Genomic DNA, 22,810 nt, shown 5'->3' with positions numbered 1-22,810 from the left:
CATTCATTATTTATATCCATATATTTGTATTCTCTATTTTCTGTTTGGCTTCTGTTTTCTAGCCACTTGTACATTTTATTCCATACTTTATAGAAGTCCGATTCTTCTCTTTTTTTTAGTTCTATTGTCATTTTATCCATTTCTGCGCATTCGAGTATTTTCCTGATTGTAGTTTCATCTGAGGGTGTATTGATTTTTTTCCAGTTTTGTGTGAAGGCAATCCTGGCTGCAGTGAATATGTGTATGATTATGTATTGAGATTGTTTGCCCATTTGTTGATCCAGCAGTCCTAATAAGAATGTTTCTGGTTTGAGTTCTATTTTTTGCTCAGTAATTTCTTCTAACCACTTCCAAATTTTGCACCAGTACTTCCTTGTGATGGGGCACGTCCACCATATGTGATAGAATGTTCCAGGCTTGTGGTTGCATCTCCAACAATTAGGGGATAAATTTGGGTACATTTTAGCCAATCTCGCTGGAGGCAAATGCCATCTATAAAACATTTTATAGAGATTTTCTTTGTAAGCTACTGCCGTAAATTTATAATTTCTTTCCCACAGTTTATCCCATTTTTCTTACTCTATATTATGGCCAAAATTTCTTCCCCAGCTAATTAAGCTCCCCATTAGGAGACCGAGTATGCAGAGAAGCATAATGAGAGTGATATGGAATAACACGCACAAACCAGCATACAGAGACACTGAATAGTATTAAAATATAGTAGTTTACTATGTAGAAATATAGAAGTATTCAGAGTCCGGTTAACAGTCCAAGTCATACACGGTTAAGTAATTCAGTTATCAAAGAATAGTCAGTCTAACACACAAAGTATAGCTAAACAGTAGCAAACCACAATACCTCAGAAATACACCAGCCAGTGTCTAACAAAACAGAGAGAGAGATCTAACAACCATTCTGGCTCCCTCTTATGGCTGCTTGAGGTAACAAGCCAATTACATCTGTTAAGCATTTAAAGTAACAGTAAAGTAATCATAGCTTATATACACTGCCAAGTCAAGCCTAGGGTTACATCCCTAACATTCTCCCCTCTTGGGTTGTCAATGTATTTACACACAACTTCACATTCTCAATCCATAAACATCACAGTCATGATTTATGTTTTTTCTTTAACACACAATACAGTATATAATGTAGCTTCAAGATGCAATTCATAATGCATCTCTTATCAGACATAAAACCTTTTGTATCAACATCATCTAACTCATTGGGGTTTACATAATTTCCATCCATAATGGTTTACATTCACTCCAGTTTTATGCTTATATACTCATTTGCGTCCCCTTGCATATTTACTTGAAGGTAAATCAGTCTTGTCAAGCACTCCCAAATCCTGCAATGACTTAAACTCACTGTTCATTTCAGCTTGCCCTACTTTTTTTTATCCTCAGTTGGATACTTAGTCAGTTCATTGTATGTAGCAGGTACCTTATCCACCTTACATTCAACAGATGCCTGATACCTATCAGGTGGCCGCGTTACACAGGTTGACCTTCTGGGTAACTCAGGGCTTATAGGTGGACTATCCTGAATGTCCTCCTGCTTTATCACTTCCTCCTCCTGAGTAGACTCCTTCCCTTCATCACACGTTTCTGGTATTCCTGATACATTCTTTTGGTCTACTCAGGTTTCAATTACTACATTGTTGTTTATTTCCAGTTTATCCCAACCAACATGCTCTAAAAACTTCACATTTGCACTGTGAAAGATCTTAATTGTCCCACGTTCCCAGAACCTATAAGATCTATGGTTTGAGTCATAACCTACAAATATTAACTGCCTTGCACGAGTTTGTCCCTTTAATCTGATCTGTGCTGGAATATGCACCCATGCAGGAACTCCAAACGTGTGCAAGTAGCTCAAATCAGGTTTTCTACCATGCCAACGAGTAAATTCTCCAGTAGAAGCATTTACAATGTTGTTCAGTAAATGATTAGCACACATCATGGCTTCACCCCATAATGTTTCAGGCAATCCTGAATCAGCTAACATGGTTCTAGTCATAGCTTGTAACGTTTGCCCCCTCCGTTCTACAAACGAATTACGTTGAGGTCTATAAGGAGCAGAACGTTTTTGCTCAATACCAGCTGTTTTTAACATAGTTTGGAACTTATCATTTGTAAACTCCATCCCATTATCAGTAACTACAGTAATAACCTTGGCTTTTATCTTTCTTTCCGCAAATCTCACCCAATTAAAAAATTGTTGAAATGTTTCTGTCTTGTCTTTTATTAAGTAACAAAACCCATACCTGGAATAGTGGTCCACAATGCTCAACACATAACATGCACCCCCAATACTTGGTTTCATGGGACCTATCAAATCTGCAAATACTACTTCTAGAGGTTTCTCAGTCTTAAAGCCGTCTAGTCTGTTTGCAGGATTAACCTTACTCTTTTCCTTACTGCAAACGTTACAGTTCAAATACTTAGTACATGGCTTCGACTTAATACCTTCCACTAGTCTAGCCGTTTGTTGTAATGTTTTAAAGTTAATATACTCCAGGCGCCTGTGTAACAAATGTATGCATTCATCATGCTGTTTAGCATTTGCATACACAGAATTAACTACACTTTCATCAGACATTACATACAAACCATTCTTTAAATTAGCAGTAACCATTTTACCTGCTGTCTCTATGAGACATTTATCTCCCCTAAAGGTTACTACATAGCCAATCTTAACTAGAGCTCTTACTGATAATAAATTAAATTTCAGTTTAGGTATATACAACATGGATAAATGCTCATTTACGAATGAACACCTTGCCATACCTTCACCAGATGCTTTTACCCTCCAACCATTTGCCAAAAATACATGTTGCTTGCTGGCAGACATTTTTATAAAACAATTCTTATTTCTAGTAATGCACTGTGATGCTCCACTATCAACAACCCATGAATCATGGCTTATTGGTGCATTTCTAGAGATAGTCAAAGTAGACATACCTAAGTTGACATTATCATTTTTCTTAGCCTTTCTAGTATTCTGTCATTTTTCATTTTTACAGAATCTAGCTATATGCCCCTTTGCCCCACAAGAAAAACATTTTCTAACAGTATAGGCAGTTGAAGGTGACTCTTTATGTTGTGGGGGTTTCACTCTCAGTTGCTCTCTTTCCAACCTTCTTCTGGACTCTTCCAACAGGTGTTGATTTCGGATTAGTACCTTGAGGGACGATAAAAAATCATCATAGCTCTCATCCAGTGATGACAGAATGATGTAAACTTGATGCAACTCTGAGAAAATAAGTTCCTTTTCATGTAGCTCTTGGAAAACTCCTTTCACAAAGTTTAAATGAGCTAACATATCGCCACCCTTCAGAAGACGTGCCCTAAACAGTTTGCGGGTAAGATGTATATGTGCACTTACAGTGTCACATACATATATCTTCTTCAAATTCTCCCAACATTTTGCTGCAGAATTCTCCCCACGAATATGAACTAACTGTTGGTCAGTTAACATTAGACCAATTATACACAATGCTCATTCGTTGCATCTTTGAAACTCTGCTATCTTCTTGGCATCATCCTCGTCATCTGGATTCCAAGAAGTCACATCTGGTGGATTCTGTACAGCATCCCACAGTCCCTCAGCACGCAGGAGTAGGCTGCACTTCATTGACCAGGAAACATAGTTTGTTCCATCCAACCAGGTTATCAGTGATAGACTTGCTGATGGTGCTTGTGCCATCTTCTCCATAATAGTAAACACTTACAAACTAAACAGCTATCTTTATAAGGTATTGCGTATCAACAACCAATTCTCTCTTTAGCTATGTCTGGAACACTCTGGGCCCATAACCAGTGTTAAGTAATTAATCTCCCTGTTAGGAGACCGAGTATGCAGCGAAGCCTAATGAGAGTGATATGGAATAACACGCACAAACCAGCATACAGAGACACTAAATAGTATAAAAATATAGTAGTTTACTATGTAGAAATATAGAAGTATTCAGAGTCCGGTTAACAGTCCAAGTCATACACGGTTAAGTAATTCAGTTATCAAAGAATAGTCAGTCTAACACAAAAAGTATAGCTAAACAGTAGTAAACCACAATACCTCAGTAATACACCAACCAGCATCAAACAAAACACACAGAGAAAGATCTAACAACCATTCTGGCTCCCTCTTATGGCTGCTTGAGGTAACAAGCCAATTACATCTGTTAAGCATGTAAAGTAACAGTAAAGTAATCATAGCTTATATACATTGCCAAGCCAAGCCTAGGGTTACATCCCTAACAATTGTCTCCTTTACCGTCTCTTCCTCCATTTTATATTTTAAAAGAAAGTTATATAATCTAGTGATCGTTTTTCCTCCCATTCCTAGTAATATTTTATCTAATTCCACTTGTGTCTCATATATTCCGTATTGTTCCCAATCTTTTTTAAATCTTGTTTTAGTTTGTAGGTAGGGCCACCATTCCATATTTATTCCCTGTGCTTTCAGATGTTGTACTGATTTTAGTTCTCCTTTTTCATCTAAGAGGTCTGCATATCTCACCATTTTACTAAGGTCTATAGTATATGGATATGTCATTGCCTCCATGGTTGATAACCAGCTTGGGATTTTCAGGTAGTGGTTTTTTTTAAAAAAAATTAATTCTTCTAGCATAAGGATTCTTTTATTTTTTAATTGGATCCAGTCTTTTAACCATGTTAGGGCTGCCGCCTGGTAATATAGCTCCCAATCTGGGAGTCCAAAGCTGCCTCTGTTTCTACTATCTTGTAGACGTTTTTATTTAATACACCGTTTTTCCCCTGACCAAATAAATTTGGATACCATTTTATTTAGTTGTTCGGGGAAAAAATTCTCTAATTTAATCGGTATTGTTTGAAAAAGATAGAGTAATTTGGGTAGTATATTCATTTTGATTGTTGAGATTCTGCCAATTAGTGATATCTGTAGTTTAGTCCAATTGTCCAAATATTTTTGTATCTGTCGTAGCAGTTTGTTGTAATTATCTTCTTTTATTGTAATACATTTTGCCAATAGCCATATTCCCAAATATTTAATTTTCTTGGCCCTCAAAATTCCCAGTTTCTCTTCCAGTTCTTCATTTTGTCTTTTGGTTAAATTCTAAGTTAATATTTTAGTTTTCTCTTTATTTGTTTTAAGCCCTGCCACTTTACTAAATTGGTTTATATTCTGTAATAGTTTTAATCCAGTTTCTAGGGGTTCCTCTATGATAAATGCAAGATCGTCTGCAAAGGCCTGCACTTTATATTCCTGTGTTCTAATTTTCAGTCCCTTTATTTCCTTATTTTGCCTGATTTGTGATATCAATGTCTCTAATGAGAGGATAAATAACAGGGGGGATAGCTGGCATCCCTGTCTTACCCCTTTGGTTATGCTGAAGTCTTCTGTTGCTTCCCCATTTAGTATTATTTTTGCCCTAGACTCGAATATATTGCTCTGATCATCCTGATGAATTTCTCTCCGAAGTTCATTACTGCTAATTGATTTATAAGAAAATCCCAATTCAGGTTATCAAATGCTTTTTGAGCATCAATAAATATCAATGCTGCTTGTTTTCCTGGATATATCTCGTAGTATTCTAATATGTCCATTATTGTTCGTATATTGTTTTTTATGTGTCTGTTGGGTAAAAATCCGTTTTGGTCTGGGTGTATGATTCCATTTAATATATTTTTAATTCTTTCCGCCATTATCGTCATAAATATTTTATAATCAGCATTTAGCAGCGAGATTGGCCTATAATTTTGGATCTTTTGTTTTTCAGCGTTGTCTTTGGGAATTAATGTTATTAGTGCCTCCATCCAGGATTTTGGTGTCTTAGCTTGTTCTAATACTTCTTTATACATTTCTAATAATATGTTCTCTAATTATTTTTGCAATTCTTTATAAAATTCTGCTGGAATTCTGTTCGGGCCCAGGATTTTGTTATTTTTTTTGTTTTTGGATTTCCCTTTTTAATTCTAGCCTCGTTATTCTCTCATTTAGTGTTTCTTTTATTGTTTCCGGTAGGGTTGGAAGATTCCTCCTCTGGAGATATCTTTTAATGTCCTCCTCTTCTATTTCCTTTTGGCAGTACAATGCTTGGACGTATCTTACTGCTATACTTTTTTTCCTTCCTTTTGGTGGTGTATCACCCCTTTTTCATCCTCTAGTTGCTGTATTAATTTCTTTTCTTTCTCCTTTTTTAGTTTATAGGCTAGCCATCTCCCCGGTTTATTGGCATTTTCGAAATAATTTTGCCTACTTGATCTAATTTTCTGGGCCACTTCTTCTTTTGTAATTAAGTTTAATCTATGTTTAATTATTTCTTTTTCTTCTTTGGCTTCTTTGTTTTGAGGTTCTTTCTGGAGTTTATATTCTAATTTGCCCAGTTTCTCCTGAAGCTCTGTATATCGTTTCTTTTTATCTTTGTTTCTTCTTATTGTGTATGCTATCGTAATGCCTCACACATAAGCTTTAGTTGTATCTCATAGGTTTTGAATGGTTGTCTGTTCATTCCAGTTTTCTTTTAGGAAAAATGCTAATCTTTTTCCACATACTGTACATAATTATTTTCTTTTACAACCCTCTGATTCATGGTCCATCTCTTTTTCCTTTTTGCTTCTCCTTTCCATTTGATTGTTAATGGGTTATGGTCTGCCCACATGTTCGGTGTTATTTCTACCTCTTCTACATCTTTCTCCATTTCTGGATCCATCCACACCATGTCGATCCTGGACCATGAATTATGGGGGTTTGAAAAGAATGTGCATTGACTCTTCTGTGGATTGATTTCTCTCCAAACATCTTTTAGATTTAGTTCTTGGGCCATTTCAAAGAATGTATTTGGTAGAGTTCTCCTTTCATAGTTTTTTTATTATCCGTTTTATAGTCTTTCTTTGGATCTACCACTGCATTGAAGTCCCCTAGTAGACATATGTTATCCAGTTCCAGTTCTGCAATCCATTTATGTAGTTTACTGTAGTATTTTTTCTGGTTCGTGTTTGGTGCATATATGACTGCAATTAATACTCTTCTTTGTTTTATTGATACTTCGATTAATAATGTTCTTCCCTCTTCATCTGCATATACCTGTTTAGGTTTTAGCCAGTCCATTATATATACTGCAATTCCTCTTTTCTTTGTATCAGCCAGGGCCAGATGTAATTTTCCTAATTTTGGAGATTCCAGAATACTACCATTTCCTTTTTTAATATGAACTTCCTGTAGACATGTGATATCCATGTTTTGTTTTTAGAGCTTAGAAATTGTTTGTCTTCTTTTATAGGTGAATTTAATCCATTTATATTGACTGATATTAATTTCACTTCTTCCTCCATCCTGTTACTTGTTTATCGCCTTCGTTCCTCTACTTGGTTTTGTTTCCCTTTGGTTTCTTGTCCTCACTCCTTCTCTTTCCTGGGCTGCTGTATCAGTCTTCTTTCTCACATCTTGGTCTAGTCCTTTTTCCTCCTTCAGCTGCTCCTCTTGGCTTTGGGTTTCCAACTCCTTTCTGCTGTCTGATTCTCCCTCTATGTAATGTTCATAGAATTCCCGGGCTTTCTCTATGGTGTCAATCCTTATTTTCTTATCTTGCCAAGATATTAACATGCCTTCCGGTATCAACCAGCGAAACATTATTTTATATTTTGTCAGTTGTGTAGAGAGGAATTGGTGGTTCCTTCTTTGCTCTCTGATTCTCTTTGGTATTTGTTTAAGGGTTATGACTTCTTTTCCTTTATGGACAAGCTGTTCGTCCCTTGTTCTTTTGTAAATTTCGTCTCTGACAGGTTTTTTTTGCAAATCTTATGTGTATTTCATGGGGAAACTTATATCTTCATGCATAATTTGTATGCACTTTATAAATTTCATCAATATTGTTCCTCAGTTCACTTTTGTCCATTTGCTAGAAGATCACTCATGAGTTTTGGTAGATCCTCATCTTTTGTCTCTACTATGTTCTGAAATCTTAAATAGAAAGAGGATCGTTCTAATTCTAAATGGACTATTGCCTCCCAGAGCTCTCTGTTAACTGCTGTCAGTCTTTCTTATGTTTCTTCCTATTTCTTTTCAGTTTCTTCTGTCCTAGCTTCTATCATTTTAATCTTCTGCTCATTTTTAGCTATTGCTTCCTGTATCTTTCCCATTCTGTAATCCAACTTCTTTATATCATCTTTCAATTCCCCTAGATCACCTTTCACTTCCACTAAATCGCTTTTCACTTCCCCTAGATCGCCTTTCATGTCATCATGATTATTAGTTATTGATTCTTGTGTTTTTATCACAAATTCCTGAATCATGTTTAATAAGGCTTGTAGGCTTTGTAGGGTTGGTACAGATCCTGGTTTTTCACTGCTCGACAGGTCTGTTTTTAACTTCTGCCCTGCTGGAGAGGCTACCATTGGCAGTGTTTTCTTTACAGCTCTGGTAGCTGTGGATGTGTTTGCCATCTTTAGCTTTTGGAAAAAAATATTCCACAGTACCATAAGTTTCCAATTTTCACACTAGGTCTTTCCCTAAGTACTGTCCCTTCTCCTATCTCTCTTTCTCTCTCTTTTTTAAATCTGATATTTAACAATAGTAAGGTTATATAAGTCACTGATTAAACTCAACCCTTGATATCAACTTTCTATAGATAATTATATAAACAGCTATAAATTGTATCACAATTATAGATTATTATAGTTAATTATTATAAATTGTTCTAACTTAACTGTATTAAAGGGGAAGAGGGAGCAACGGAGAGAAATAGATAAATATTTATAATATCTATGAAATTGTTAAATAATCTATTACACCTTTCACTATATAATATGTTTGCTAAAAGTTCATAATTATATAAATTGATATATGCAGTCAATTAAATTAATTAAAGGTTAGGGTTAGGGTTAGGGCCTCCAGCCTCCAGACACAAAAAATTAGACAGGGAGAATGGAGAGTCATCCCCTGTACCTGCTCCAATGTGATGTCACCTCCGGAAGTTGCGGGATTTGCGAATTTTTATCGTCAATTTATCCCCTCGATCGCCAGCATTGCTCTGCCCATTACAAATCTCCTAAAGTCAAAGGGGAGGCCAAGCTCAGACTGGGTAAGCCTTTGAATTGGACTATGGAGTGTCAAGCTGCTTTCAAAAAAATAAAGCGACTCTTTGCAGTTGAACCCGTTTTGAAACACCCAGATATGGAGGCACTATTTATCGTTCAAGCTGATGACAGTGATGTGGTGGTGGGGGCAGTATTACTTCAAACGAATGCTGATGGAAAATTGCAGCCATGTGCTTACACCTCTCGCAAACTGAAAGAGACGGAGAGACAATGGGCTATATGGGAAAAGGAAGCTTTTGTGGTCAGATGGGCTTTGATGACCTGGCAACATTTCCTAGAAGGGGCAAAACACCCTTTTGAAGTATGGACTGATCATAAAAATTTGGAAGCATTGAAGACCCCACGTAAGCTATCTCCTAAACAGGTGCATTGGGCGCAACATTTCAACCGTTTCAACTTTACCCTCAAGTACATTCCGGGGGGAAGAACTTCATGGCTGATGCTTTGTCTAGGCTTCCCCAATACAACAGCTCTAAGCTGAGCTGAGCACCCAGTCATCCCAGCAAAAAGCCTAGCTGCCCTGGTGATTACTAGAAGTCAAGGCATTCTGAATTTAGAGCTCACAACGGACCTCATGTGCAAACTCAAGGAAGGCCTTGAGTCTGATGACTGGTTCGAGGAACATTCAAATGAATGTACTATGAAGGATGGACTGGCTTGGGTAGGGGCAAAATTGTATGTTTCTGCCAACCTGAAAACTATTGTTCTTCAATGACCCCACGATTCGAGAATGGCAGGCCATTTTGGATTTGTAAAAACTTTACATCTGGTTAAGAGGCAATTTTGGTGGCCTTCATTGAAAAAAGACATTGAGTCCTACATAGCCAGTTGTCCTATTTGTGCTGCCTCAAAGGGCCCACTGGGAAAACCCCAGGGCCTTCTCCAAGGTGTGGCCCGCCCTGAGGCTCCATGGAAGGAGATACCATTCCAAAATCCCATCAGCAAAGTTGTTAGCTAAGTTGTTTATTTCACATCTATACCGGTTACATGGAGTGTCTGAATGCATAATTTCAGATAGGGGGGTCCAGTTCACCTCCCTCTTCTGGAAGGAGTTTCTGAAGTTAATTGGCTCCACCCAGTGGCCGTCCATTGTCTTCAGTACTCTGCCCATCATCCTCAGACTAATGCTGCTTATCAACGGACTAATTCTATTTTGGAACAGTACCTCCGGTGTTTCATCAATTATCAACAAGATAACTGGGCTGAACTGTTACCACATGCTGAGGTGGCATACAACAACTCTGCACAGCAGTACTGGCTTGACCCCTTTTAGAGTTGTGTTTGGGCAGGACTTTGTACCAATTCCTGAGTTGCCTCGAGAAAAACCACAAATTTTGTCCCTCTCCGGGTGGAGTGACCAGCTTCGCCAAATTTGGCCCGTGACCCGCAAGGCGTTGGAGGCTGCTCACCAGGTGCACAAGAAACAGGCTGACAAAAAGAGGGTAAAGCAAAGGGAGTACAAAGTAGGAGATCGAGTGTTTTTGTCCACCAAATTTCTACAAACCACCCAGAAATCAAAGAAACTGGGGCCGAAGTATGTCAATCCTTTCCCTATTGTGAAAATCATTAATTCTGTTTCTGTATGATTGGAGTTGCCAAACCATCTTAAGTGGATTTATCTTGTGTTTCATGTAAACCTGTTGAAGCCAGAGCACACTTCTTTTCACGTGCCCCTACCTGCACCCCCTGCCCCTCTTCTTATTGAGGGAGAGCAACATTTTGAGGTTAAGGAAATCTTGGACTCCAGGAAGCATAGGAATCAAATTCAATATCTAGTATCCTGGAAGCATTTTCCCCCCTCCCAGGCTGAGTGGGTTGATAAATCTCATGTTAGAGCTCCTAGACTCTTACAGAGGTTCTACGCTAAGTACCCTGATAAGCCTTGATCATATTTGAAATGTACATATATTATGTTGTCTTTTCTATTGTTTTATTTTCTTGCAGGGATGACTTCTTTTCCTGAAGGAGGGCCGGATGTCAGCCTCTGTTTTGCTATTTGCTTTCGGCTGCCATTGAAACGGGGAGGGGGTCCTCGTATTTGGGAGGGGAAGTTTAAGTACAGGAGAGATTGTGAAAAGGGAGTTTTGGTCTCACCATCTACTACGTATGCTGGAGACTAGTGTTTGGTGTCGGTCAAGGCCAACCGTCCTGCATACCAACCTGATGATGCTCCTTGAAGATGGAACTCATATGACACCAAAGGGATTTGCAGATTGGACAGTGGGATGAGGGTTACCAGGGGGAGGAGGGTTGGTCACATATTGATATGTATTATTTCGCACGCTTTTGCCTCAGATCTTGCTTTGCTTAGCTGCTATCTTTTCATAACCAGTAAAAGTACTCTGAATTCTGCAAAATGGAGTTAAATTGTTTCTTTCTTGGTTGCTGAGGGAGCTGGCTTGACAGAGGCCTTTCTTGCCACCCTCCCACTCCGTCCTGGCTGGCTAAGCCTGGAAGGCAGGCCTAGCTGACTGGGATGTCCCTGTGTCCCTCTAGTCCAGCTTACCTGCTGCCTGGTTGCTTGCCTGCTGTCTGCATCCATTGCATCAGATAGCTGCTGATTCTGCCTGCTGGTAAGTGACTCGGGTTTTTTCCTTTATGCTTTTAATGTTTTAAAGGATATTTTATTTATTGTTTATACAATATGTTTTTTAAAATGGTTTTTAAGGAGGGAATAGTTTTTTATTTATTGTTTATAGAATATGTTTATTACAAGAAATGTTATTGCTTTTTGCAAATGTTTTATTTGTGATGCAATATGTTGCTTTTAACTGTGCAGGTTGGTGCATGATTTGGGAGATTTTCTCCCAAACCATGCACCAACCTGCCCATATAAAAGCACCCACTTTGGGCACATAAAATTTATGGGCCTAAAAGTGGATGCTTTTCTATGGGCAGGCCAGGTTGGTGCAAGCAGCTTTGCAATATTTTGTGTTTATTCCTGTAGTGAATTCAATACAGAAACAGACAAAATCTCCCAAACCAACCTACCGATATAAAAGCAGCCACTTTGAGGCACATAAAATTTATGTGCCTCAAAGTGGATGTTATTCTATGGGCAGGCCAGGTTGGTGCAAGGCAACTTTGGGAGATTTCATGTGTTTCTGTGTGATACCTGGTTGTTGAGGTAATTGTGAGGTGGTTGCTTCTTGCAGCAATAACCTTTTATGTGACTCCATGACTGTTTTCATATGCTGAGTTGTGTGCTGCTTTGTGAGCTCCTGCATCTTGATGGGTTTTGATGGTTTCTGATTGCCCTGCTTTTGTTTTCCTGGGTTAATCTTGGTTCCAGGTTTTTTGTCTTTCCTATCCTAGGGGTTAGTTCTGCCAGGAAAAAGAGAGTTCTAGACAAGCTATTTTTAACCTTTGTCTTAATGGGTGTACTTAAAATTTACCTTTCAGCTGGTGTTTTGGTCTGGTGGTTTTTGGTTCTGTGAGCTTCCTGGCACTGTCCTTTATAACTTCCCACAATGCCTTGATGGTTTTTATTCCAGTGGCTTTATCTTTCATGTCCTTATGGTTAGGGCAGTGGTCGGCAAACCATGGCTCACAAGCCATTCTTTGGCCCCTCTGCGGCTCCCTGCTGACCCAATCGCGCAATCTGCTGTCTGCCTGAGAAGGCACAAGCCTCTCACCTGCTTTTGCGCTTCTGCATCCTTCGCAGGCAACTCAGTGTTGGGAAGAGCTCCAACACTTTTCTTATGCTCATCTCTTGCGCACATGCATGTGCAAGCAAAATACCCTCCTGGGCCAGGAGCAAGGGGAGGGGACAATGACTCTCCTCCCGCTGTTGCCACTGTGCAATAAGGTGAGTAACTGGCTACATAGCACAGGAGAGCCACGCTGCGCAGGAGACTCCTCAGCGCCAGACTCAGGTCAGTGTGAACCACGGTCCCCTTCATGTTGGCTCAGGAAGGAGGGGAATGGGGAGCAGCAGCAGCAGCTGGTTGGGTGCAGAGAGGGAAGAGCTCTTCCCTCTCTGCATCCAGAGATGGCTGCTGCTGCTCCTTCCTGAGCCAACACAAAGGGGACCGTGGCTGGTGCTGACCTGATTCTGGCACTGAGGAGTCTCCTGCACAGCATGGCTCTCCTGCGCAGCCAGCCAGCTACTAACTTCTCAGTCGTGGCAGCAAAGGAGTTGCTGTCGCCGCTGCCGTGATCCCGGCCCAGGAGGGTATTTTGCTTCCACACACAAGAAAGAGATGAAAGAGAAAAGGAGAGAGAGAGAGAGAGAGAGAGAGAGAGAGAGAGAGAGAGAGAGAGAGAAATGAAAGAGAGCTGGAAGTAAAGAATGGGAGAGAGGGAAAAGAGAGGGAAACAAATTAGAGAGAGAAGAGGGGAAGAGGGAGAGAGAAATGAAAGAGAGCTGAAGGGAGAGAATGAGAGAGATGAAAAAGAGAGGGAAACAAATTAGGGGGAAAGAAAGGAAGAGAAAAGAAAGAAATAAACTTTCTCAGACCTATGACAAAAGCAATGGCAAGCTAGATCTCTTGCCAAGAAAACTGCAGTTAGCCAGAGGGCACAAATTGGAAACATGTCTGATTTTTTTAAAGAAAGTAACAGAAATGGCAAAAAAAATGCATCTGAAAATAAGATTATTTATATGTCAACGCCTAAGGCATTTCCATGACTACTATCACCTTGAGAAGGGGAGGGAAATTCCATGCATACTTTTGGCCAGAGTAAAAGTCTCATATTTCTGTACTGGGATGTGAATGCGCATGTCCAGAACCCTGCCATAATGTCCTGTTGGAGAATGTGATTGATGACCTCAGCCAGAGGGGAGGGGGCACAGGGGTAAAGGTCAGATGCCATTAAGTGTGATTTAGTTTCAGCTACACAGAAGTCCATGCCAAGATGTTAGTCCTAATAAACGAATCGTTTTACTTTGAATTTCATCTCGGGGCTTGTAAATTAATTAGGGCAACTCTTGGAACCTTCACATTATAATTTTGGATAACGTATTATATTGTTAAACTCAAAAGAAATCAAAATATATATCCTATTGCTGTTAGTACAATCTTGCCAGCTTCTATCAACTTAGAGTTCACTATGAAAAGATTACAGAGAAGCAATTTTCTACAATTAATAACTTTATTTTGGATTTGCTATCTTATTCAATGAGAAAGAAAGAAAAAGAAAGAGGAAAAGGGAAGGAAAGAAAGGAAGGAAGAAGAGAAAGGAAGAGGAAAAATAGAGAAAAACAGAAATAAGAATAGCTACTTGGACTGACCTAAGTACTGAATCTAATTTCATATATTCCTGTTTTCAAACTGAGGAATAAATTTCAGAAAAAGAATTCTGTGTTGCTCTGTGAATCTACCTATGACATTAATTCTTCTTGATCTAACTTCTTAGATGAAAAACTATATCTTTCCTGTTTGTTGAGGGACATCCTTCCTTAAAAGATTGTACATTGTTGAGTGAAAACAGAGGTCCCTTCTGTTACCTGTAGTCTCAGTTTACAACCACAATCGAGTCCAATACTGTTTTATTTCTTTTGCAGTTAGTATTATTTAACAGGATGAAGAAGAGGCAATAGAGTATGACCACTTTCTTCTCCAAAAAACCAAGAGAGGAGCAATCAGCTGATCCACAACAGTCACCAGCACCACCAGTGCCAGCATCACCAGTGCCACCACCAGCACCACCACCACCAGCGCCACCACCAGTGCCACCACCACCAGCGCCACCACCAGCACCACCACTTAAGATCGGAGAAAGCAGCAAATCCATCTCCTCTACTGAAGTTCCAAAATTTCCTGACTGCTGGAGTTTTCAGTAATACAGAAACTTCCAGGACAGGTATGAAGGACTGGCAGTATCCAACAAAAAGTTAGGTTGTGAGTATTGTGTGAAACCTATGTTCTCATTAGAGAAAGGTATTCATGTTTCTAGAGAGTGGAAAAAATTCCAAATTGAGACTGCAGGAACAACTAAGGAGAACCAGCAATCATCTCTCAGAAAAAAAATGAAGGAACATTTTCAATCAAAAGCACACCTTATTTGTAGAGAGAACAGTAAACAATGGCAGCAGGATGCTTTAACCAAATCCATAGATAAGTCAACTGGCAAACATTTATCCAGTACTAGCACAATATTTTTTACTGTTTACAATCTGACACAAAGATGCAAACCATTCTCAGACATCGAAGGGCAGGTAAATTTGCTAACTACGATTGGAGGAGATGTGAGAGTAGGCTTGCATTTCACAGAAATCCACAGTGAAAACAGTTGAATTCATTGCAAATGAAATTAAAACCACCCTATTTTCCAGGATTATTGCAAAGAATGTAAAGGTGTGTTTAATAATCAATGAAGCCACAACACTATCAATGAAAGCAGTTCTGATAGTTTTTGTTAAAGTTGAGGATTCAGAATGCCCAGCAACCATTTTCATTGAGCTTTGGAATTAGAGAAACAAGATGCAGACATATGTTCTGCAGCAAAGGGAAGCTTATGTAAAGTTGGGTTTACCACCAAATATCTACAGAAGAATTTAATAGCTTTCTGCTCCGATGGTGCCAACGTTATTCTTGGGACAATATCTGGAGTCAGCACCAGAGTAGCTAAAGAATTCCCAAACATTGTAATCTGACACTGCTTGAACCACCGCCTCCAACTTGTGCTGGATGATGCCATAAAACAAATCAAACAAGTCAACCACTTCAAGATATTCCTTGACAAGATACACACAACTTTACATAAATCCTGCAAGAGCCATATGGAACTTTTCCAAATCTCTCAACTGGGCATTGAAATTGTGAAGATTGGCAGAGTTTAGGGACCAAGATAGGCTGCCTGTAGTTTAAGGTCAACCATAGCTGTGTGGCGTGCTTATCCAGTGCTACATCAGTTTTTTCTGGGCAATGAAAGATTCCCAGACATGGCTTCCCATTTTGAAAATTTAAATTTTTTGAACGATTTGGCCCTCATGATCGATATTCTAAATGAGATTTCTCTTCTGTCAAATGCCCTGCAGGGGAGAAACACAGTTATCATCAAGGCTGAAAAATTGGTATTGCAATGAATTAAAGCATTTCAAATGCTTAGACAGGAAAGGTCCCATATTGAAGAAAAGATTGACGCAATGCTAGCTTCAGAAGCCTTCAAAATATAAAATTAGTTCAAAATCAACAATTTGTTGCCCTTCCTCATGAAAATCTTTTGGCAAGCATCATCATCAATATAAATAAACGGCTGATGGATTGCAACAATCTAAAAACAGATAGCCAATTGCCAGACGCAAACAAATTACACTTTATCACATATTTGGAGCCAGATTACTGGAACATTGAAGATGTAGTCATTCCATGAGCAGCAGCAGAGGCAGCATTGATTGAATTTGGCCAATTTTTTAATTATGAAATTGATTTGAATGACTACAGAGATTTTTTGGAAAATGTGATCAAACATCCAAAGACCTACAAAATTCCTGACAGTATCAAAAAAGCTAGAGATATTGGCAGGACAATTGCTGTTAGTTCAGCAGAGGCGGAAAGAGGGTTCTCAAAAATGAACTTCATATGTTCAGAGCAAAGAGCCTGCCTAATTGTTCCAAACATTAGTAATCTGATGATGATAAGCATTGTTGGCATGCCTGTTGAGAGATGGGACCCAATTCCTACAGTGAAAAAGTGGCTCAGAGCACACCATCACACGGCTGATGATCCACGAGTAAAGACCAAGAAAAGTGCAACTGAGGAGTCTGGAAGCCTAAGAACAATCTGGAAATATCTTCAACCACAAAACCAATAACACAAGTAAGTACTTGAGTGTATCTCTTTCATTGTGTCAGTCTTATGTAAGGTGTTAGTGCATGCAATTAAAGTCTTCCTTTCTGTGTCTGTTCTTTGTGCAGGTTATTGGAGCAAGGTAGTGAGGTGGTGGTGTAGAAGACTGGCAAGACAATCATCTTTCCCCTGTAAGTAGCTGTTTTATTGCTTTGTGTGCTGGTTTCATCTTTAATGTAGTAGTGCATGCAATTAAAGTCTTCCTTTCTATGTCTCTTCTTTGTGCATGCCATTCATTGGAGCAAGATGGTCAGTGATATTGAAGACTGGCAAGGACAGTCACCTTCCTTCTATAAGTAGCTCTTTTATTGTTTTGTGTGCTTGTTTCATCCTAATGCAGTGCATGCAATTGTAGAGTTCATTTCTGTGTCTCTTGTTTGTGCAAGTCATTGGAGCAAGGTGGTTAGTGATATCGAAGACTGGCAAGGACAGTCATCTTCTTTTTGTAAGTTGCTCTTTTATTGTTTTGTGTACTTATTTTAATCTTATTTAAGTAGTAAGTGCACAAAACAATAAATTTTCTTTTTTATATCTTCTTTTTGTAGATCATTCATTGGGGCAAAGCATTCAGTGACATCAACTTGGCTACTCCCACCCGGTCACATGACTGCCAAGCCACTCCCACCCGGTCACATGACTGCCAAGTCACTCCCACCTGGTCACATGACTGCCAAGCCACTCCCACTCGGTCATATGACTGCCAAGCCACTCCCAGAAAATAGGCCACACCTACAGAATAGGTTCTAAAAAATTTGAAACCCACCACTGCCCAGGAGCCTCAATCCATTTCACAGTATCAGATCTTTCCTGTTTGCTCCATGCTCTGCGTTCCCAGCATGCCACTAAACTGCCTTTAAGCATTCATCGCTTTAAACCATTTCTCCTCTGGGCACAGATTCAGATCCAGTTTCCAAAGTTCTCACAGTAATTGAGGGGCAAGTGCTAAGAGGTATACAAGTCAAATATTATAATGACAGTATATTAAAACTTTCACATAATATGCAGTAGTTATTAAACTTTCTATATTGGGTTTGTGCTAACACCTTATTCTGGAATGTTATATATAACAACACAGTGGATTGCACCCTGCTTGTGAATCATTTGTTGGATCTTGAAGCTGGCATGCTGAACAACAGGTTTTGGAACACTTCTGACTAAGAAGAACATTCCATGTGTGTTTCATAATCCCTGTGACATTTCCAAATTTTGTATCTTTTATTTCTACAGGATCTGTTTTTATCGCTATCCCTGTTTTTACTATTGGAACTGACTCCACAGATTAAAAAAATTGCCCACAGACAATATTTTATTGATGTTTTAATGGGAGGTGAATTCAGCAGATCCTCAGTGTGAAAATACAGAAGTCATTCCAGCTTATGGAAAAAGGGAAGCTCTGAGCTTCAAATAGGAGCAGCAGGATTACTTTTTAAGATAATTATAGTAAACATTTACTATAATGGCAAAGCCCCTCAAATTTAGAAATCAGAATCAAAGCTAGGACATGCCTTTTAACTATCCCATTTTATTGTCTGAACCACTAGGGAGCTCAGCATATTAAGATTTGCAAATGAAGTATTTGATATTGGCTGGGACATTAAATTACTTATCTGGTACTATAAAATGCATGGGTATAGTATATCATCCTTGCACAGAAATTTCATCTCACCATTTCCTAGTGAACTCTTCCAATTTTACATTGTAACAGAAAGCATATTAAAGCTTGAGGGAAAGACTTGTGTTATATTGGTATGATATATGATTCTTAATTTTTGATGGGGTAGAATGCTCTCTCCATAGTAATTCCTTTGAAGGGATGTTTCCTCAACATCTTGTACCTACAAACGTACATATAATGATATCTTGTCTTAGATTTGAGGTTGTAAAGGATTGTGAAGGCTCTCAACTCACAAGTTGCTTTGCTGAGGAACCATTTTATGTTCATTAAATTTATTTGCCCCCCCATCTTAACACAGGGTAATTCTGTGAACACAGGGTTCATAAAATCATCATCCTTTTCAATACTTCACAACAATATGTGAAAGAAAAAAATATAGCTGATTGATCTATTAGAGTAGATAAGGCCTATATAAACGTAACAAGCCTAAAGAAAATAGGCATGAACCCACATTCTAATTTTCCTAAACGGTTGCAACTTGTGAAATATTTAGAACCAGAAGAATGAAACCATGAGAAATGAGGAACTAAAAGTAACAGATGGCTGAAAGTTTCAGTTGTACACAGGTATGTGGAAACAGATGGTCAATAAGAAAGGAAATAAGGAAGTGGGTTTTGTGATTAGAAGAAAAGTATAAAGAATAGGGTTTGAAATCAGCTCGAGGCCCCTTTGACTTTAGCTGTCCTCAGGACTTGCTTAGTCAGGGGACCCCATTGCAATGGCTGGTTAATGTAAGTGTATTACTGTTTTTATATCTTTTTTACATCTATTCATTTCTTATGTTCCAAATTATTAGAAACAATAAACCTCTGATCATAAAGTAAGAATTATTGCTCCTGTTGTTGCCTTTGTTTCCTATTGGAATTTTCCTATGACAAATAGAATCATATTTTCTGTTCTCAGTAACATCTAAAGCAGCATATTGTATGCATGCAGGAAAAATTTCAATACTTTGTGTTGGTCAGTGAGGGGGGCACATATGATATGCAGGCTTCAGGTAGATATGTGTTGTGGCCCAGCCGGTGCCGCTGTCACCAGACTCCGAGAGTGATACTCCATACGAGTCAGCTCCAGAGGAGATGGGCGATCCTGGACAGGATTTGGAGGCTGAGCAGGAATCCGAGAGTCTGGTCGGCCACCAGGCGGCGCCAGAGGCATGGAGCAGCGGTGAGAGCCCGAGGAGGAGGGCTCCCGATGCCCTGCCTTGGAGCAGCGGAGAGGACAGTGACTCAGGACTTAGCAGGGCGTTTCTAGATGCCCGTTTCCGGCGCGCCAACAAACGCAAGGAGCGTGGGCGTAATTATAGGCAGTAAAGAGCTCTCAGGTGCTGTTTGGGAGACGCCCTTTTTAGGTTATAAAAGGGTTGACTCTGGAGAGGCTCTGCGTAGCAATCAACAAAGGACTTAAGCCAGCAACTCTAGTCTGGGATCCTGGCCAGCTGGATAGCGGCTTTTGTGTGTTCTATCTCTGTGAGTTCTGTCTTGGTGGCTTGCTGCCACAAAACCTCTTGTCTGTTGGTGTAATAAACCTTGTTCCCTTGTACTGTTCTGGAGTGTGTGTGCTGTGTGGGCAACGGAGGAAGGGGGGTCAGAACAGATATGTATCATACATCTCATATGTAAGGAATAACCTATAACAATTCATCTGTTTCTGTTAAAATACAGTCACGGTAAAATACAGCTGGAAATACTGTATATAACAGTGGTTGCATCTATGCAGTCACTATTGTTCCTGGAATACTTTGCTGAGCAAGGACAAAAAGCTATTGCCATGCAGTACATACCATCTCTGGCCTATCTTTATTGAGACAATCAGAAGTGCTAAAGCACACCACTCACAGGGTATATCCCAAGTCTGAAAGAAATGGAACATAAAAGCAGAAAGTGCTGCATCAAGTTAACCAAAGAATAAAAGCTTTAAAGAAAAATACATGGCATTACTCTCTTTGAAGCACACTTGAGCAATAGACCTGGAATAAGAATTCCATGTCTTTTCTGGCATAACATGCCAATGTAAATACATTTTTCATTGTTAAGAAGTATTTCAAATCCAGTTTGTAAAATGATGTGCATTTCTCTCTCCTCTGCTGTTCTTAAATGCAGCGGCTCAGAAGTCTCCTGCTTTTTCTCTCCAAGAGGCCTTTGGAACCACCTGAGGAAAAGAAGCAGTCAGTAAGGCCCTGCCATCTCCATTTGCTGCTTTTCTTCGCTGCTGGACTGAGCCTCAGCATGGGGGTCTATGATAATTCGCTTCAGCCAACTCACCACAGCCAACTTGCAGTGAGACAACTCTCCATAGACAAGTCGCTGCAAGACAACTCACTTCAGGACAAGAGTTATACTAATATCAAAGAAATGTTGGAATAGAATAATTAAAGGATGCAAAAGGAGGGACAGAATGAAATGTGAATTTCAAAATTAAAATATTTTTTTATTTCTTTTAAATATTAAATTGAATTGTTAAATTCTCCCTCAGCGAGTTGTACCATTCTGTTTTATAAAGAATATAAATGGAAGTCCATCTGCTTGAGGTGATGGCATTTATTATCTTGGAATCCTCTGCCTAGCAAGTCCAAGATCTGAGCAAGCTCCAGGAGGCCATGACTTCTGCATATTACAGGAGTATATTACAGGTGTTTCAAGGGAATCCTGGTCATCTAATTATTTCTTGGAGACCTGAAGAAATCAAATTATTTATTTGAATCTGAAGAAATCTATATTCTGAACTGTGAAAAAGTCTTTGATGTTCTCATTTTCCTTCCACATAATCATTTCATTTTCTTTTTAAATTGTAATCAGAACTGTAGATTTTCCCATTACAGCAGGGGTGTCAAACTCAATTTCATGTAGGGCCATATCAGCATTATGGTTGCCCTCAAAGGGCCAATTGAATGTAAGACTATGATGATAGGATAGGATACCATCAGGAGAGACCAGGAGGAGGGACAAGGGAATGGCAATAGGGCAGCAGAGCTGCTGGTGACCATGTGCTAAAGCAGGACTTCCCGCAGACCCTCCTTCCCTCTCATTCCAATCTTCCTCCCTCCTTCCTTCTTCCCTCCATCCCTCTCTCTTTCCCTCCCTCCTTCCCTGGCTCTCTCTTCCTCATTCCCATCTCCTTCCTTCCTTTCCCTTTCTTCCTTTCCCTTTCTTTTCTTTCTTTCTCTCCCTTTCTCTTTCTTTCTTTCCTTCCTCCCTCCCTCCCTCCCTTCCTTTCCTGCCTCTCTCCTCATTCACATCTCCTTCCTTCCCTCTATTTTTCCTTCCTTCCCCCTTTCCTTCCTCCCTTCCTCTTCCTTCCCCCTCCTTCTCATTCCCATTTCCTTCCTTCCTTCTTTTCTCCCTCCCTCCCAACCCAGGAAGGGATGAGGGGAGAGAAGGACAGTGAGAGGGTGGCAATGCTGCCAGTGGCTGTGGTTTTGCATGTGAGGGCAGGGCAGGAGGCAGAGTGGCAGCCGTCCTGATGAAAGGAAAGCACTTGCAAGCTGTGGGACCAGCAGACAAGGCTGGGCTGGTGAGTGGGCCACGGAGGTGATGGAGCCACTGCTGCTTTGGCTCTACATACATCTCTTTTCAAGCCAGTTATGTTCCATATTTTGTAGTACTCTGTTTCCTCTCTATCTCTTAGTTCCATCATTAGTTTGTCCGTTTCTGAGCATTCTAACCCCCTTTTTTATGATTTCTGCATTTGATGGAATGGTTTTTAGTTTCCAACTTTGGGCATATGAAATTCTGGCAGCAGTGATTATATGAAGCATTAAATATTGGATATCCTTACTAATTTTTTAATTATTATTCATAGAAGAAACAGCTCAGGGTTCATGTCGATTTTTTGTTCTATAATTTCTTCTAACCATTTTTGAATTTTGGTCCAGAATTCTTTGGCTTTCGGACACATCCACCACATATGATAGAAGGTTCCCTGTTGGTGGTTACATTTCCAACAGTTAGCAGATCTATTTGGGAATGTTTTGGCCAATCTCACCGGGGGTAAATGCCACCTATAAAACATTTTGTAAATGTTTTCCTTATAGTATGCCAACATTCTCGTCGCCCCGAGTCCCTGTGGGGAGAGGGGGCGACTAATAAGTTCAAGTAATAAATAAATAAATAAATAAATTCTCAATTTATAATTTTTTCCCCATAATTTTTCCCAGTGCTCCAATTCAATATTATACCTGAAGTTTTTAGCCCAAATTATCATTATTTCCTTCACAGTTTCCTCCTCCATTTTGAATTTTAAGAGACAATTGTATGTTT

The sequence above is a fragment of the Natrix helvetica genome, assembly GCF_964273705.1.
Source record: "Natrix helvetica genome assembly, chromosome: 4".
Taxonomy (NCBI): Eukaryota; Metazoa; Chordata; class Lepidosauria; order Squamata; family Natricidae; genus Natrix; species Natrix helvetica.
The sequence above is the reverse complement of the archived record's forward strand: the minus strand, read 5'-3'. Positions refer to the sequence as shown.